This window comes from Chlorocebus sabaeus, chromosome 22 (assembly GCF_047675955.1).
Source record: "Chlorocebus sabaeus isolate Y175 chromosome 22, mChlSab1.0.hap1, whole genome shotgun sequence".
NCBI lineage: Eukaryota > Metazoa > Chordata > Mammalia > Primates > Cercopithecidae > Chlorocebus > Chlorocebus sabaeus.
In genome coordinates this window covers 102,481,851-102,501,771 of record NC_132925.1, presented here as the reverse complement: position 1 = coordinate 102,501,771, position 19,921 = coordinate 102,481,851, and positions in this window count along the sequence as shown.

The following is a 19,921-nucleotide window of genomic DNA, read 5'->3' as shown; positions in this document are numbered from 1 at the left end:
AACACAGAGCAGTTTCTCAGAAAGCTTCTTTCCAGTTTTGAACGGAAGATATTTCCTTTTTCACCATAGCCCTCTATGGGCTTCCAAATATCCCGTTGCCAATTCCACAAGAACAGCCTTAGCGAAAGGCTTCTTGAAGGGAAAGATGTAACTCTGTGAGATGAATTAACAGAACACAGAGCAGTTTCTCAGAAAGCTTCTTTCCAGTTTTGAACGGAAGATATTTCCTTTTTCACCATAGCCCTCTATGGGCTTCCAAATATCCCTTTGCCAATTCCACAAGAACAGCCTTAGCGAAAGGCTTCTTGAAGGGAAAGATGTAACTCTGTGAGATGAATTAACAGAACACAGAGCAGTTTCTCAGAAAGCTTCTTTCTAGTTTTGAACGGAAGATATTTCCTTTTTCACCATAGCCCTCTATGGGCTTCCAAATATCCCTTTGCCAATTCCACAAGAACAGCCTTAGCGAAAGGCTTCTTGAAGGGAAAGATGTAACTCTGTGAGATGAATTAACAGAACACAGAGCAGTTTCTCAGAAAGCTTCTTTCCAGTTTTGAACGGAAGATATTTCCTTTTTCACCATAGCCCTCTATGGGCTTCCAAATATCCCGTTGCCAATTCCACAAGAACAGCCTTAGCGAAAGGCTTCTTGAAGGGAAAGATGTAACTCTGTGAGATGAATTAACACAATATAGAAGAGTTTCTCAGAAAGCTTCTTTCCAGTTTTGAACGGAAGATATTTCCTTTTTCACCATAGCCCTCTATGGGCTTCCAAATATCCCTTTGCCAATTCCACAAGAACAGCCTTAGCGAAAGGCTTCTTGAAGGGAAAGATGTAACTCTGTGAGATGAATTAACAGAACACAAAGCAGATTCTCAGAAAGCTTCTTTCCAGTTTTGAACGGTAGATATTTCCTTTTTCACCATAGCCCTCTATGGGCTTCCAAATATCCCTTTCCCAATTCCACAAGAACAGCCTTAGCGAAAGGCTTCTTGAAGGGAAAGATGTAACTCTGTGAGATGAATTAACAGAACACAGAGCAGTTTCTCAGAAAGCTTCTTTCCAGTGTTGAACGGAAGATATTTCCTTTTTCACCATAGCCCTCTATGGGCTTCCAAATATCCCTTTGCCAATTCCACAAGAACAGCCATAGCGAAAGGCTTCTTGAAGGGAAAGATGTAACTCTGTGAGATGAATTAACAGAACACGGAGCAGTTTCTCAGAAAACTTCTTTCCAGTTTTGAACGGAAGATATTTCCTTTTTCACCATAGCCCTCTAAGGGCTTCCAAATATCCCCTTGCCAATTCCACAAGAACAGCCTTAGCGAAAGGCTTCTTGAAGGGAAAGATGTAACTCTGTGAGATGAATTAACAGAACACAGAGCAGTTTCTCAGAAAGCTTCTTTCCAGTTTTGAACGGAAGATATTTCCTTTTTCACCATAGCCCTCTATGGGCTTCCAAATATCCCTTTGCGAATTCCACAAGAACAACCTTAGCGAAAGGCTTCTTGAAGGGAAAGATGTAACTCTGTGAGATGAATTAACAGAACACAGAGCAGTTTCTCAGAAAGCTTCTTTCCAGTTTTGAAAGGAAGATATTTCCTTTTTCACCATAGCCCTCTATGGGCTTCCAAATATCCCTTTGCCAATTCCACAAGAACAGCCTTAGCGAAAGGCTTCTTGAAGGGAAAGATGTAACTCTGTGAGATGAATTAACAGAACACAGAGCAGTTTCTCAGAAAGCTTCTTTCCAGTTTTGAACGGAAGATATTTCCTTTTTCACAATAGCTCTCTATGGGCTTCCAAATATCCCTTTGCCAATTACACAAGAACAGCCTTAGCGAAAGGCTTCTTGAAGGGAAAGATGTACCTCTGTGAGATGAATTAACAGAACACAGAGCAGTTTCTCAGAAAGCTTCTTTCCACTTTTGAACGGAAGATATTTCCTTTTTCACCATAGCCCTCTATGGGATTCCAAATATCCCTTTGCCAATTCCACAAGAACAGCCTTAGCGAAAGGCTTCTTGAAGGGAAAGATGTAACTCTGTGAGATGAATTAACAGAACACAGAGCAGTTTCTCAGAAAGCTTCTTTCCAGTTTTGAACGGAAGATATTTCCTTTTTCACCATAGCCCTCTATGGGCTTCCAAATATCCCTTTGCCAATTCCACAAGAACAGCCTTAGCGAAAGGCTTCTTGAAGGGAAAGATGTAACTCTGTGAGATGAATTAACAGAACACAGAGCAGTTTCTCAGAAAGCTTCTTTCCAGTTTTGAACGGAAGATATTTCTTTTTCACCATAGCCCTCTATGGGCTTCCAAATATCCCGCTGCCAATTCCACAAGAACAGCCTTAGCGAAAGGCTTCTTGAAGGGAAAGATGTAACTCTGTGAGATGAATTAACAGAACACAGAGCAGTTTCTCAGAAAGCTTCTTTCCAGTTTTGAACGGAAGATATTTCCTTTTTCACCATAGCCCTCTATGGGCTTCCAAATATCCCGTTTCCAATTTCAAAAGAACAGCCTTAGCGAAAGGATTCTTGAAGGGAAAGATGTAACTCTGTGAGATGAATTAACAGAACACAGAGCAGTTTCTCAGAAAGCTTCTTTCCAATTTTGAACGGAAGATATTTCCTTTTTCACCATGGCCCTCTATGGGCTTCCAAATATCACTTTGCCAATTCCACAGGAACAGCCTTAGCGAAAGGCTTCTTGAAGGGAAAGATGTAACTCGGTGAGATGAATTAACAGAACACAGAGCAGTTTCTCAGAAAGCTTCTTTCCACTTTTGAACGGAAGATATTTCCTTTTTCACCATAGCCCTCTACGGGCTTCCAAATATCCCTTTGCCAATTCCACAAGAACAGCCTTAGCGAAAGGCTTCTTGAAGGGAAAGATGTAACTCTGTGAGATGAATTAACAGAACACAGAGCAGTTTCTCAGAAAGCTTCTTTCCAGTTTTGAACGGAAGATATTTCCTTTTTCACCATAGCCCTCTATAGGCTTCCAAATATCCCTTTGCCAATTCCACAAGAACAGCCTTAGCGAAAGTCTTCTTGAAGGGAAAGATGTAACTCTGTGAGATGAATTAACAGAACACAGAGCAGTTTCTCAGAAAGCTTCTTTCCAGTTTTGAACGGAAGATATTTCCTTTTTCACCATAGCCCTCTATGGGCTTCCAAATATCCCTTTGCCAATTCCACAAGAACAGCCTTAGCGAAAGGCTTCTTGAAGGGAAAGATGTAACTCTGTGAGATGAATTAACAGAACACAGAGCAGTTTCTCAGAAAGCTTCTTTCCAGTTTTGAACGGAAGATATTTCCTTTTTCACCATAGCCCTCTATGGGCTTCCAAATATCCCTTTGCCAATTCCACAAGAACAGCCTTAGCGAAAGGCTTCTTGAAGGGAAAGATGTAACTCTGTGAGATGAATTAACAGAACACAGAGCAGTTTCTCAGAAAGCTTCTTTCCAGTTTTGAACGGAAGACATTTCCTTTTTCACCATAGCCCTCTATGGGCTTCCAAATATCCCTTTGCCAATTCCACAAGAACAGCCTTAGCGAAAGGCTTCTTGAAGGGAAAGATGTAACTCTGTGAGATGAATTAACAGAACACAGAGCAGTTTCTCAGAAAGCTTCTTTCCAGTTTTGAACGGAAGATATTTCTTTTTCACCATAGCCCTCTATGGGCTTCCAAATATCCCGTTGCCAATTCCACAAGAACAGCCTTAGCGAAAGGCTTCTTGAAGGGAAAGATGTAACTCTGTGAGATGAATTAACAGAACATAGAAGAGTTTCTCAGAAAGCTTCTTTCCAGTTTTGAACGGAAGATATTTCCTTTTTCACCATAGCCCTCTATGGGCTTCCAAATATCCCTTTGCCAATTCCACAAGAACAGCCTTAGCGAAAGGCTTCTTGAAGGCAAAGATGTAACTCTGTGAGATGAATTAACAGAAGAGAAAGCAGATTCTCAGAAAGCTTCTTTCCAGTTTTGAACTGTAGTTATTTCCTTTTTCAACATAGCCCTCTATGGGCTTCCAAATATCCCTTTGCCAATTCCACAAGAACAGCCTTAGCGAAAGGCTTCTTGAAGGGAAAGATGTAACTCTGTGAGATGAATTAACAGAACACAGAGCAGTTTCTCAGAAAGCTTCTTTCCAGTTTTGAACGGAAGATATTTCCTTTTTCACCATAGCCCTCTATGGGCTTCAAAATATCCCTTTGCCAATTCCACAAGAACAGCCTTAGCGAAAGGCTTCTTGAAGGGAAAGATGTAACTCTGTGAGATGAATTAACAGAACACAGAGCAGTTTCTCAGAAAGCTTCTTTCCAGTTTTGAACGGAAGATATTTCCTTTTTCACCATAGCCCTCTATGGGCTTCCAAATATCCCTTTGCCAATTCCACAAGAACAGCCTTAGCGAAAGGCTTCTTGAAGGGAAAGATGTAACTCTGTGAGATGAATTAACAGAACACAGAGCAGTTTCTCAGAAAGCTTCTTTCTTGTTTTGAACGGAAGATATTTCCTTTTTCACCTTAGCCCTCTATGGGCTTCCAAATATCCCTTTTCCTATTCCACAAGAACAGCCTTAGCGAAAGGCTTCTTGAAGGGAAAGATGTAACTCTGTGAGATGAATTAACAGAACACAGAGCAGTTTCTCAGAAAGCTTCTTTCCAGTTTTGAACGGAAGATATTTCCTTTTTCACCATAGCCCTCTATGGGCTTCCAAATATCCCGTTGCCAATTCCACAAGAACAGCCTTAGCGAAAGGCTTCTTGAAGGGAAAGATGTAACTCTGTGAGATGAATTAACAGAACACAGAGCAGTTTCTCAGAAAGCTTCTTTCCAGTTTTGAACGGAAGATATTTCCTTTTTCACCATAGCCCTCTATGGGCTTCCAAATATCCCGTTGCCAATTCCACAAGAACAGCCTTAGCGAAAGGCTTCTTGAAGGGAAAGATGTAACTCTGTGAGATGAATTAACAGAACACAGAGCAGTTTCTCAGAAAGCTTCTTTCCAGTTTTGAACGGAAGATATTTCCTTTTTCACCATAGCCCTCTATGGGCTTCCAAATATCCCTTTGCCAATTCCACAAGAACAGCCTTAGCGAAAGGCTTCTTGAAGGGAAAGATGTAACTCTGTGAGATGAATTAACAGAACATAGAAGAGTTTCTCAGAAAGCTTCTTTCTTGTTTTGAACGGAAGATATTTCCTTTTTCACCATAGCCCTCTATGGGCTTCCAAATATCCCTTTGCCAATTCCACAAGAACAGCCTTAGCGAAAGGCTTCTTGAAGGGAAAGATGTAACTCTGTGAGATGAATTAACAGAAGACAAAGCAGATTCTCAGAAAGCTTCTTTCCAGTTTTGAACTGTAGATATTTCCTTTTTCACCATAGCCCTCTATGGGCTTGCAAATATCCCTTTTCCAATTCCACAAGAACAGCCCTAGCGAAAGGCTTCTTGAAGGGAAAGATGTAACTCTGTGAGATGAATTAACAGAACACAGAGCAGTTTCTCAGAAAGCTTCTTTCCAGTTTTGAACGGAAGATATTTCCTTTTTCACCATAGCCCTCTATGGGCTTCCAAATATCCCTTTGCCAATTCCACAAGAACAGCCTTAGCGAAAGGCTACTTGAAGGGAAAGATGTAACTCTGTGAGATGAATTAACAGATCACAGAGCAGTTTCTCAGAAAGCTTCTTTCCAGTTTTGAACGGAAGATATTTCCTTTTTCACCATAGCCCTCTATGGGCTTCCAAATATCCCTTTGCCAATTCCACAAGAACAGCCTTAGCGAAAGGCTTCTTGAAGGGAAAGATGTAACTCTGTGAGATGAATTAACAGATCACAGAGCAGTTTCTCAGAAAGCTTCTTTCCAGTTTTGAACGGAAGATATTTCCTTTTTCACCATAGCCCTCTATGGGCTTCCAAATATCCCTTTGCCAATTCCACAAGAACAGCCTTAGCGAAAGGCTTCTTGAAGGGAAAGATGTAACTCTGTGAGATGAGTTACAGAACACAGAGCAGTTTCTCAGAAAGCTTCTTTCCAGTTTTGAACGGAAGATATTTCCTTTTTCACCATAACCCTCTATGGGCTTCCAAATATCCCTTTGCCAATTCCACAAGAACAGCCTTAGCGAAAGGCTTCTTGCAGGGAAAGATGTAACTCTGTGAGATGAATTAACAGAACACAGAGCAGTTTCTCAGAAAGCTTCTTTCCAGTTTTGAACGGAAGATATTTCCTTTTTCACCATAGCCCTCTATGGGCTTCCAAATATCCCTTTGCCAATTCCGCAGGAACAGCCTTAGCGAAAGGCTTCTTGAAGGGAAAGATGTAACTCTGTGAGTTGAATTAAGAGAACACAGAGCAGTTTCTCAGAAAGATTCTTTCCAATTTTGAACGGAAGATATTTCCTTTTTCACCATAGCCCTCTATGGGCTTCCAAATATCCCTTTGCCAATTCCACAAGAACAGCCTTAGCGAAAGGCTTCTTGAAGGGAAAGATGTAACTCTGTGAGATGAATTAACAGAACACAGAGCAGTTTCTCAGAAAGCTTCTTTCCAGTTTTGAACGGAAGATATTTCCTTTTTCACCATAGCCGTCTATGGGCTTCCAAATATCCCTTTGCCAATTCCACAAGAACAGCCTTAGCGAAAGGCTTCTTGAAGGGAAAGATGTAACTCTGTGAGATGAATTAACAGAACACAGAGCAGTTTCTCAGAAAGCTTCTTTCCAGTTTTGAACGGAAGATATTTCCTTTTTCACCATAGCCCTCTATGGGCTTCCAAATATCCCTTGGCCAATTCCACAAGAACAGCCTTAGCGAAAGGCTTCTTGAAGGGAAAGATGTAACTCTGTGAGATGAATTAACAGAACACAGAGCAGTTTCTCAGAAAGCTTCTTTCCCGTTTTGAACGGAAGATATTTCCTTTTCACCATAGCCCTCTATGGGCTTCCAAATATCCCATTGCCAATTCCACAAGAACAGCCTTAGCGAAAGGCTTCTTGAAGGGAAAGATGTAACTCTGTGAGATGAGTTACAGAACACAGAGGAGTTTCTCAGAAAGCTTCTTTCCTGTTTTGAACGGAAGATATTTTCTTTTTCACCATAGCCCTCTATGGGCTTCCAAATATCCCTTTGCCAGTTCCACAAGAACAGCCTTAGCGAAAGGCTTCTTGAAGGGAAAGATGTAACTCTGTGAGATGAATTAACAGAACACAGAGCAGTTTCTCAGAAAGCTTCTTTCCAGTTTTGAACGGAAGATATTTCCTTTTTAACCATAGCCCTCTATGGGCTTCAAAATATCCCTTTGCCAATTCCAAAAGAACAGCCTTAGCGAAAGGCTTGTTGAAGGGTAAGATGTAACTCTGTGAGATGAATTAACAGAACACAGAGCAGTTTCTCAGAAAGCTTCTTTCCAGTTTTGAACGGAAAATATTTCCTTTTTCACCATAGCCCTCTATGGGCTTCCAAAAATCCCTTTGCCTATTCCACAAGAACAGCCTTATCGAAAGGCTTCCTGAAGGGAAAGATGTAACTCTGTGAGATGAATTAACAGAACACAGAGCAGTTTCTCAGAAAGCTTCTTTCTTGTTTTGAACGGAAGATATTTCCTTTTTCACCTTAGCCCTCTATGGGCTTCCAAATATCCCTTTTCCAATTCCACAAGAACAGCCTTAGCGAAAGGCTTCTTGAAGGGAAAGATGTAACTCTGTGAGATGAATTAACAGAACACAGAGCAGTTTCTCAGAAAGCTTCTTTCCAGTTTTGAACGGAAGATATTTCCTTTTTCACCATAGCCCTCTATGGGCTTCCAAATATCCCTTTGCCAATTCCACAAGAACAGCCTTAGCGAAAGGCTTCTTGAAGGGAAAGATGTAACTCTGTGAGATGAATTAACAGAACACAGAGCAGTTTCTCAGAAAGCTTCTTTCCAGTTTTGAACGGAAGATATTTCCTTTTTCACCATAGCCCTCTATGGGCTTCAAAATATCCCTTTGCCAATTCCACAAGAACAGCCTTAGCGAAAGGCTTCTTGAAGGGAAAGATGTAACTCTGTGAGATGAATTAACAGAACACAGAGCAGTTTCTCAGAAAGCTTCTTTCCAGTTTTGAACGGAAGATATTTCCTTTTTCACCATAGCCCTCTATGGGCTTCCAAATATCCCTTTGCCAATTCCACAAGAACAGCCTTAGCGAAAGGCTTCTTGAAGGGAAAGATGTAACTCTGTGAGATGAATTAACAGAACACAGAGCAGTTTCTCAGAAAGCTTCTTTCTTGTTTTGAACGGAAGATATTTCCTTTTTCACCTTAGCCCTCTATGGGCTTCCAAATATCCCTTTTCCAATTCCACAAGAACAGCCTTAGCGAAAGGCTTCTTGAAGGGAAAGATGTAACTCTGTGAGATGAATTAACAGAACACAGAGCAGTTTCTCAGAAAGCTTCTTTCCAGTTTTGAACGGAAGATATTTCCTTTTTCACCATAGCCCTCTATGGGCTTCCAAATATCCCGTTGCCAATTCCACAAGAACAGCCTTAGCGAAAGGCTTCTTGAAGGGAAAGATGTAACTCTGTGAGATGAATTAACAGAACACAGAGCAGTTTCTCAGAAAGCTTCTTTCCAGTTTTGATCGGAAGATATTTCCTTTTTCACCATAGCCCTCTATGGGCTTCCAAATATCCCGTTGCCAATTCCACAAGAACAGCCTTAGCGAAAGGCTTCTTGAAGGGAAAGATGTAACTCTGTGAGATGAATTAACAGAACACAGAGCAGTTTCTCAGAAAGCTTCTTTCCAGTTTTGAACGGAAGATATTTCCTTTTTCACCATAGCCCTCTATGGGCTTCCAAATATCCCTTTGCCAATTCCACAAGAACAGCCTTAGCGAAAGGCTTCTTGAAGGGAAAGATGTAACTCTGTGAGATGAATTAACAGAACATAGAAGAGTTTCTCAGAAAGCTTCTTTCCAGTTTTGAACGGAAGATATTTCCTTTTTCACCATAGCCCTCTATGGGCTTCCAAATATCCCTTTGCCAATTCCACAAGAACAGCCTTAGCGAAAGGCTTCTTGAAGGGAAAGATGTAACTCTGTGAGATGAATTAACAGAAGACAAAGCAGATTCTCAGAAAGCTTCTTTCCAGTTTTGAACTGTAGATATTTCCTTTTTCACCATAGCCCTCTATGGGCTTGCAAATATCCCTTTTCCAATTCCACAAGAACAGCCCTAGCGAAAGGCTTCTTGAAGGGAAAGATGTAACTCTGTGAGATGAATTAACAGAACACAGAGCAGTTTCTCAGAAAGCTTCTTTCCAGTTTTGAACGGAAGATATTTCCTTTTTCACCATAGCCCTCTATGGGCTTCCAAATATCCCTTTGCCAATTCCACAAGAACAGCCTTAGCGAAAGGCTACTTGAAGGGAAAGATGTAACTCTGTGAGATGAATTAACAGATCACAGAGCAGTTTCTCAGAAAGCTTCTTTCCAGTTTTGAACGGAAGATATTTCCTTTTTCACCATAGCCCTCTATGGGCTTCCAAATATCCCTTTGCCAATTCCACAAGAACAGCCTTAGCGAAAGGCTTCTTGAAGGGAAAGATGTAACTCTGTGAGATGAGTTACAGAACACAGAGCAGTTTCTCAGAAAGCTTCTTTCCAGTTTTGAACGGAAGATATTTCCTTTTTCACCATAGCCCTCTATGGGCTTCCAAATATCCCTTTGCCAATTCCACAAGAACAGCCTTAGCGAAAGGCTTCTTGAAGGGAAAGATGTAACTCTGTGAGATGAATTAACAGAACACAGAGCAGTTTCTCAGAAAGCTTCTTTCCAGTTTTGAACGGAAGATATTTCCTTTTTAACCATAGCCCTCTATGGGCTTCCAAATATCCCTTTGCCGATTCCACAAGAACAGCCTTAGCGAAAGGCTTCTTGAAGGGAAAGATGTAACTCTGTGAGATGAATTAACAGAACACAGAGCAGTTTCTCAGAAAGCTTCTTTCCAGTTTTGAACGGAAGATATTTCCTTTTTCACCATAGCCCTCTATGGGCTTCCAAATATCCCTTTGCCAATTCCACAAGAACAGCCTTAGCGAAAGGCTTCTTGAAGGGAAAGATGTAACTCTGTGAGATGAATTAACAGAATATAGAAGAGTTTCTCAGAAAGCTTCTTTCCAGTTTTGAACGGAAGATATTTCCTTTTTCACCATAGCCCTCTATGGGCTTCCAAATATCCCTTTGCCAATTCCACAAGAACAGCCTTAGCGAAAGGCTTCTTGAAGGGAAAGATGTAACTCTGTGAGATGAATTAACAGAACACAAAGCAGATTCTCAGAAAGCTTCTTTCCAGTTTTGAACGGTAGATATTTCCTTTTTCACCATAGCCCTCTATGGGCTTCCAAATATCCCTTTCCCAATTCCACAAGAACAGCCTTAGCGAAAGGCTTCTTGAAGGGAAAGATGTAACTCTGTGAGATGAATTAACAGAAGACAGAGCAGTTTCTCAGAAAGCCTCTTTCCAGTTTTGAACGGAAGATATTTCCTTTTTCACCATAGCCCTCTATGGGCTTCCAAATATCCCTTTGCCAATTCCACAAGAACAGCCATAGCGAAAGGCTTCTTGAAGGGAAAGATGTAACTCTGTGAGATGAATTAACAGAACACGGAGCAGTTTCTCAGAAAGCTTCTTTCCAGTTTTGAACGGAAGATATTTCCTTTTTCACCGTAGCCCTCTAAGGGCTTCCAAATATCCCCTTGCCAATTCCACAAGAACAGCCTTAGCGAAAGGCTTCTTGAAGGGAAAGATGTAACTCTGTGAGATGAATTAACAGAACACAGAGCAGTTTCTCAGAAAGCTTCTTTCCAGTTTTGAACGGAAGATATTTCCTTTTTCACCATAGCCCTCTATGGGCTTCCAAATATCCCTTTGCGAATTCCACAAGAACAACCTTAGCGAAAGGCTTCTTGAAGGGAAAGATGTAACTCTGTGAGATGAATTAACAGAACACAGAGCAGTTTCTCAGAAAGCTTCTTTCCAGTTTTGAAAGGAAGATATTTCCTTTTTCACCATAGCCCTCTATGGGCTTCCAAATATCCCTTTGCCAATTCCACAAGAACAGCCTTAGCGAAAGGCTTCTTGAAGGGAAAGATGTAACTCTGTGAGATGAATTAACAGAACACAGAGCAGTTTCTCAGAAAGCTTCTTTCCAGTTTTGAACGGAAGATATTTCCTTTTTCACAATAGCCCTCTATGGGCTTCCAAATATCCCTTTGCCAATTACACAAGAACAGCCTTAGCGAAAGGCTTCTTGAAGGGAAAGATGTAACTCTGTGAGATGAATTAACAGAACACAGAGCAGTTTCTCAGAAAGCTTCTTTCCAGTTTTGAACGGAAGATATTTCCTTTTTCACCATAGCCCTCTATGGGATTCCAAATATCCCTTTGCCAATTCCACAAGAACAGCCTTAGCGAAAGGCTTCTTGAAGGGAAAGATGTAACTCTGTGAGATGAATTAACAGAACACAGAGCAGTTTCTCAGAAAGCTTCTTTCCAGTTTTGAACGGAAGATATTTCCTTTTTCACCATAGCCCTCTATGGGCTTCCAAATATCCCTTTGCCAATTCCACAAGAACAGCCTTAGCGAAAGGCTTCTTGAAGGGAAAGATGTAACTCTGTGAGATGAATTAACAGAACACAGAGCAGTTTCTCAGAAAGCTTCTTTCCAGTTTTGAACGGAAGATATTTCTTTTTCACCATAGCCCTCTATGGGCTTCCAAATATCCCGCTGCCAATTCCACAAGAACAGCCTTAGCGAAAGGCTTCTTGAAGGGAAAGATGTAACTCTGTGAGATGAATTAACAGAACACAGAGCAGTTTCTCAGAAAGCTTCTTTCCAGTTTTGAACGGAAGATATTTCCTTTTTCACCATAGCCCTCTATGGGCTTCCAAATATCCCTTTGCCAATTCCACAAGAACAGCCTTAGCGAAAGGCTTCTTGAAGGGAAAGATGTAACTCTGTGAGATGAATTAACAGAACACAGAGCAGTTTCTCAGAAAGCTTCTTTCTTGTTTTGAACGGAAGATATTTCCTTTTTCACCTTAGCCCTCTATGGGCTTCCAAATATCCCTTTTCCAATTCCACAAGAACAGCCTTAGCGAAAGGCTTCTTGAAGGGAAAGATGTAACTCTGTGAGATGAATTAACACAACACAGAGCAGTTTCTCAGAAAGCTTCTTTCCAGTTTTGAACGGAAGATATTTCCTTTTTCACCATAGCCCTCTATGGGCTTCCAAATATCCCGTTGCCAATTCCACAAGAACAGCCTTAGCGAAAGGCTTCTTGAAGGGAAAGATGTAACTCTGTGAGATGAATTAACAGAACACAGAGCAGTTTCTCAGAAAGCTTCTTTCCAGTTTTGAACGGAAGATATTTCCTTTTTCACCATAGCCCTCTATGGGCTTCCAAATATCCCGTTGCCAATTCCACAAGAACAGCCTTAGCGAAAGGCTTCTTGAAGGGAAAGATGTAACTCTGTGAGATGAATTAACAGAACACAGAGCAGTTTCTCAGAAAGCTTCTTTCCAGTTTTGAACGGAAGATATTTCCTTTTTCACCATAGCCCTCTATGGGCTTCCAAATATCCCTTTGCCAATTCCACAAGAACAGCCTTAGCGAAAGGCTTCTTGAAGGGAAAGATGTAACTCTGTGAGATGAATTAACAGAACATAGAAGAGTTTCTCAGAAAGCTTCTTTCCAGTTTTGAACGGAAGATATTTCCTTTTTCACCATAGCCCTCTATGGGCTTCCAAATATCCCTTTGCCAATTCCACAAGAACAGCCTTAGCGAAAGGCTTCTTGAAGGGAAAGATGTAACTCTGTGAGATGAATTAACAGAAGACAAAGCAGATTCTCAGAAAGCTTCTTTCCAGTTTTGAACTGTAGATATTTCCTTTTTCACCATAGCCCTCTATGGGCTTGCAAATATCCCTTTTCCAATTCCACAAGAACAGCCCTAGCGAAAGGCTTCTTGAAGGGAAAGATGTAACTCTGTGAGATGAATTAACAGAACACAGAGCAGTTTCTCAGAAAGCTTCTTTCCAGTTTTGAACGGAAGATATTTCCTTTTTCACCATAGCCCTCTATGGGCTTCCAAATATCCCTTTGCCAATTCCACAAGAACAGCCTTAGCGAAAGGCTACTTGAAGGGAAAGATGTAACTCTGTGAGATGAATTAACAGATCACAGAGCAGTTTCTCAGAAAGCTTCTTTCCAGTTTTGAACGGAAGATATTTCCTTTTTCACCATAGCCCTCTATGGGCTTCCAAATATCCCTTTGCCAATTCCACAAGAACAGCCTTAGCGAAAGGCTTCTTGAAGGGAAAGATGTAACTCTGTGAGATGAGTTACAGAACACAGAGCAGTTTCTCAGAAAGCTTCTTTCCAGTTTTGAACGGAAGATATTTCCTTTTTCACCATAGCCCTCTATGGGCTTCCAAATATCCCTTTGCCAATTCCACAAGAACAGCCTTAGCGAAAGGCTTCTTGAAGGGAAAGATGTAACTCTGTGAGATGAATTAACAGAACACAGAGCAGTTTCTCAGAAAGCTTCTTTCCAGTTTTGAACGGAAGATATTTCCTTTTTCACCATAGCCCTCTATGGGCTTCCAAATATCCCTTTGCGAATTCCACAAGAACAACCTTAGCGAAAGGCATCTTGAAGGGAAAGATGTAACTCTGTGAGATGAATTAACAGAACACAGAGCAGTTTCTCAGAAAGCTTCTTTCCAGTTTTGAAAGGAAGATATTTCCTTTTTCACCATAGCCCTCTATGGGCTTCCAAATATCCCTTTGCCAATTCCACAAGAACAGCCTTAGCGAAAGGCTTCTTGAAGGGAAAGATGTAACTCTGTGAGATGAATTAACAGAACACAGAGCAGTTTCTCAGAAAGCTTCTTTCCAGTTTTGAACGGAAGATATTTCCTTTTTCACAATAGCCCTCTATGGGCTTCCAAATATCCCTTTGCCAATTACACAAGAACAGCCTTAGCTAAAGGCTTCTTGAAGGGAAAGATGTAACTCTGTGAGATGAATTAACAGAACACAGAGCAGTTTCTCAGAAAGCTTCCTTCCAGTTTTGAACGGAAGATATTTCCTTTTTCAACATAGCCCTCTATGGGATTCCAAATATCCCTTTGCCAATTCCACAAGAACAGCCTTAGCGAAAGGCTTCTTGAAGGGAAAGATGTAACTCTGTGAGATGAATTAACAGAACACAGAGCAGTTTCTCAGAAAGCTTCTTTCCAGTTTTGAACGGAAGATATTTCCTTTTTCACCATAGCCCTCTATGGGCTTCCAAATATCCCTTTGCCAATTCCACAAGAACAGCCTTAGCGAAAGGCTTCTTGAAGGGAAAGATGTAACTCTGTGAGATGAATTAACAGAACACAGAGCAGTTTCTCAGAAAGCTTCTTTCCAGTTTTGAACGGAAGATATTTCTTTTTCACCATAGCCCTCTATGGGCTTCCAAATATCCCGCTGCCAATTCCACAAGAACAGCCTTAGCGAAAGGCTTCTTGAAGGGAAAGATGTAACTCTGTGAGATGAATTAACAGAACACAGAGCAGTTTCTCAGAAAGCTTCTTTCCAGTTTTGAACGGAAGATATTTCCTTTTTCACCATAGCCCTCTATGGGCTTCCAAATATCCCGTTTCCAATTTCAAAAGAACAGCCTTAGCGAAAGGATTCTTGAAGGGAAAGATGTAACTCTGTGAGATGAATTAACAGAACACAGAGCAGTTTCTCAGAAACCTTCTTTCCAATTTTGAACGGAAGATATTTCCTTTTTCACCATGGCCCTCTATGGGCTTCCAAATATCACTTTGCCAATTCCACAGGAACAGCCTTAGCGAAAGGCTTCTTGAAGGGAAAGATGTAACTCGGTGAGATGAATTAACAGAACACAGAGCAGTTTCTCAGAAAGCTTCTTTCCACTTTTGAACGGAAGATATTTCCTTTTTCACCACAGCCCTCTACGGGCTTCCAAATATCCCTTTGCCAATTCCACAAGAACAGCCTTAGCGAAAGGCTTCTTGAAGGGAAAGATGTAACTCTGTGAGATGAATTAACAGAACACAGAGCAGTTTCTCAGAAAGCTTCTTTCCAGTTTTGAACGGAAGATATTTCCTTTTTCACCATAGCCCTCTATAGGCTTCCAAATATCCCTTTGCCAATTCCACAAGAACAGCCTTAGCGAAAGTCTTCTTGAAGGGAAAGATGTAACTCTGTGAGATGAATTAACAGAACACAGAGCAGTTTCTCAGAAAGCTTCTTTCCAGTTTTGAACGGAAGATATTTCCTTTTTCACCATAGCCCTCTATGGGCTTCCAAATATCCCTTTGCCAATTCCACAAGAACAGCCTTAGCGAAAGGCTTCTTGAAGGGAAAGATGTAACTCTGTGAGATGAATTAACAGAACACAGAGCAGTTTCTCAGAAAGCTTCTTTCCAGTTTTGAACGGAAGATATTTCCTTTTTCACCATAGCCCTCTATGGGCTTCCAAATATCCCTTTGCCAATTCCACAAGAACAGCCTTGGCGAAAGGCTTCTTGAAGGGAAAGATGTAACTCTGTGAGATGAATTAACAGAACACAGAGCAGTTTCTCAGAAAGCTTCTTTCCAGTTTTGAACGGAAGATATTTCCTTTTTCACCATAGCCCTCTATGGGCTTCCAAATATCCCTTTGCCAATTCCACAAGAACAGCCTTAGCGAAAGGCTTCTTGAAGGGAAAGATGTAACTCTGTGAGATGAATTAACAGAACACAGAGCAGTTTCTCAGAAAGCTTCTTTCCAGTTTTGAACGGAAGATATTTCTTTTTCACCATAGCCCTCTATGGGCTTCCAAATATCCCGTTGCCAATTCCACAAGAACAGCCTTAGCGAAAGGCTTCTTGAAGGGAAAGATGTAACTCTGTGAGATGAATTAACAGAACACAGAGCAGTTTCTCAGAAAGCTTCTTTCCAGTTTTGAACGGAAGATATTTCCTTTTTCACCATAGCCCTCTATGGGCTTCCAAATATCCCTTTCCCAATTCCACAAGAACAGCCTTAGCGAAAGGCTTCTTGAAGGGAAAGATGTAACTCTGTGAGATGAATTAACAGAACACAGAGCAGTTTCTCAGAAAGCTTCTTTCTAGTTTTGAACGGAAGATATTCCTTTTTCACCATAGCCCTCTATGGGCTTCCAAATATCAATTTGCCAATTCCACAGGAACAGCCTTAGCGAAAGGCTTCTTGAAGGGAAAGATGTAACTCTGTGAGATGAATTAACGGAACACAGAGCAGTTTCTCAGAAAGCTTCTTTACAGTTTTGAACGGAAGATATTTCCTTTTTCACCATAGCCCTCTATGGGCTTCCAATTATCCCTTTGCCAATTCCACAAGAACAGCCATAGCGAAAGGCTTCTTGAAGGGAAAGATGTAACTCTGTGAGATGAATTAACAGAACATAGAACAGTTTCTCAGAAAGCTTCTTTCCAGTTTTCAACGGAAGATATTTCTTTTTACACCATAGCCCTCTATGGGCATCCAAATATCCCTTTGCCAATTCCACAAGAACAGCCATAGCGAAAGGCTTCTTGAAGGGAAAGATGTAACTCTGTGAGATGAATTAACAGAACACGGAGCAGTTTCTCAGAAAGCTTCTTTCCAGTTTTGAACGGAAGATATTTCCTTTTTCACCATAGCCCTCTATGGGCTTCCAAATATCCCTTTGCCAATTCCACAAGAACAGCCTTAGCGAAAGGCTTCTTGAAGGGAAAGATGTAACTCTGTGAGATGAATTAACAGAACACAGAGCAGTTTCTCAGAAAGCTTCTTTCCAGTTTTGAACGGAAGATATTTCCTTTTTCACCATAGCCCTCTATGGGCTTCCAAATATCCCGTTGCCAATTCCACAAGAACAGCCTTAGCGAAAGGCTTCTTGAAGGGAAAGATGTAACTCTGTGAGATGAATTAACAGAACACAGAGCAGTTTCTCAGAAAGCTTCTTTCCAGTTTTGAACGGAAGATATTTCCTTTTTCACCATAGCCCTCTATGGGCTTCCAAATATCCCTTTGCCAATTCCACAAGAACAGCCTTAGCGAAAGGCTTCTTGAAGGGAAAGATGTAACTCTGTGAGATGTATTAACAGAACACAGAGCAGTTTCTCAGAAAGCTTCTTTCCAGTTTTGAACGGAAGATATTTCCTTTTTCACCATAGCCCTCTATGGGCTTCCAATTATCCCTTTGCCAATTCCACAAGAACAGCCTTACCGAAAGGCTTCTTGAAGGGAAAGATATAACTCTGTGAGATGAATTAACAGAACACAGAGCAGTTTCTCAGAAAGCTTCTTTCCAGTTTTGAACGGAAGATATTTCCTTTTTCACCATAGCCCTCTATGGGCTTCCAAATATCCCGTTGCCAATTCCACAAGAACAGCCTTAGCGAAAGGCTTCTTGAAAGGAAAGATGTAACTCTGTGAGATGAATTAACAGAACACAGAGCAGTTTCTCAGAAAGCTTCTTTCCAGTTTTGAACGGAAGATATTTCCTTTTTCACCATAGCCCTCTATGGGCTTCCAAATATCCCTTTGCCAATTCCACAAGAACAGCCTTAGCGAAAGGCTTCTTGAAGGGAAAGATGTAACTCTGTGAGATGAATTAACAGAACATAGAAGAGTTTCTCAAAAAGCTTCTTTCCAGTTTTGAATGGAAGATATTTCCTTTTTCACCATATTCCTCTATGGGCTTCCAAATATCCCTTTGCCAATTCCACAAGAACAGCCTTAGCGAAAGGCTTCTTGAAGGGAAAGATGTAACTCTGTGAGATGAATTAACAGAATATAGAAGAGTTTCTCAGAAAGCTTCTTTCCAGTTTTGAACGGAAGATATTTCCTTTTTCACCATAGCCCTCTATGGGCTTCCAAATATCCCTTTGCCAATTCCACAAGAACAGCCTTAGCGAAAGGCTTCTTGAAGGGAAAGATGTAACTCTGTGAGATGAATTAACAGAACACAAAGCAGATTCTCAGAAAGCTTCTTTCCAGTTTTGAACGGTAGATATTTCCTTTTTCACCATAGCCCTCTATGGGCTTCCAAATATCCCTTTCCCAATTCCACAAGAACAGCCTTAGCGAAAGGCTTCTTGAAGGGAAAGATGTAACTCTGTGAGATGAATTAACAGAACACAGAGCAGTTTCTCAGAAAGCTTCTTTCCAGTTTTGAACGGAAGATATTTCCTTTTTCACCATAGCCCTCTATGGGCTTCCAAATATCCCGTTTCCAATTACAAAAGAACAGCCTTAGCGAAAGGATTCTTGAAGGGAAAGATGTAACTCTGTGAGATGAATTAACAGAACACAGAGCAGTTTCTCAGAAAGCTTCTTTCCAATTTTGAACGGAAGATATTTCCTTTTTCACCATGGCCCTCTATGGGCTTCCAAATATCCCTTTGCCAATTCCACAGGAACAGCCTTAGCGAAAGGCTTCTTGAAGGGAAAGATGTAACTAGGAGAGATGAATTAACAGAACACAGAGCAGTTTCTCAGAAAGCTTCTTTCCAGTTTTGAACGGAAGATATTTCCTTTTTCACCATAGCCCTCTATGGGCTTCCAAATATCCCTTTGCCAATTCCACAAGAACAGCCTTAGCGAAAGGCTTCTTGAAGGGAAAGATGTAACTCTGTGAGATGAATTAACAGAACACAGAGCAGTTTCTCAGAAAGCTTCTTTCCAGTTTTGAACGGAAGATATTTCCTTTTTCACCATAGCCCTCTATAGGCTTCCAAATATCCCTTTGCCATTTCCACAAGAACAGCCTTAGCGAAAGTCTTCTTGAAGGGAAAGATGTAACTCTGTGAGATGAATTAACAGAACACAGAGCAGTTTCTCAGAAAGCTTCTTTCCAGTTTTGAACGGAAGATATTTCCTTTTTCACCATAGCCCTCTATGGGCTTCCAAATATCCCTTTGCCAATTCCACAAGAACAGCCTTAGCGAAAGGCTTCTTGAAGGGAAAGATGTAACTCTGTGAGATGAATTAACAGAACACAGAGCAGTTTCTCAGAAAGCTTCTTTCCAGTTTTGAACGGAAGATATTTCCTTTTTCACCATAGCCCTCTATGGGCTTCCAAATATCCCTTTGCCAATTCCACAAGAACAGCCTTAGCGAAAGGCTTCTTGAAGGGAAAGATGTAACTCTGTGAGATGAATTAACAGAACACAGAGCAGTTTCTCAGAAAGCTTATTTCCAGTTTTGAACAGAAGATATTTCCTTTTTCACCATAGCCCTCTATGGGCTTCCAAATATCCCTTTGCCAATTCCACAAGAACAGCCTTAGCGAAAGGCTTCTTGAAGGGAAAGATGTAACTCTGTGAGATGAATTAACAGAACACAGAGCAGTTTCTCAGAAAGCTTCTTTCCAGTTTTGAACGGAAGATATTTCTTTTTCACCATAGCCCTCTATGGGCTTCCAAATATCCCGTTGCCAATTCCACAAGAACAGCCTTAGCGAAAGGCTTCTTGAAGGGAAAGATGTAACTCTGTGAGATGAATTAACAGAACACAGAGCAGTTTCTCAGAAAGCTTCTTTCCAGTTTTGAACGGAAGATATTTCCTTTTTCACCATAGCCCTCTATGGGCTTCCAAATATCCCGTTTCCAATTTCAAAAGAACAGCCTTAGCGAAAGGATTCTTGAAGGGAAAGATGTAACTCTGTGAGATGAATTAACAGAACACAGAGCAGTTTCTCAGAAAGCTTCTTTCCAATTTTGAACGGAAGATATTTCCTTTTTCACCATGGCCCTCTATGGGCTTCCAAATATCCCTTTGCCAATTCCACAGGAACAGCCTTAGCGAAAGGCTTCTTGAAGGGAAAGATGTAACT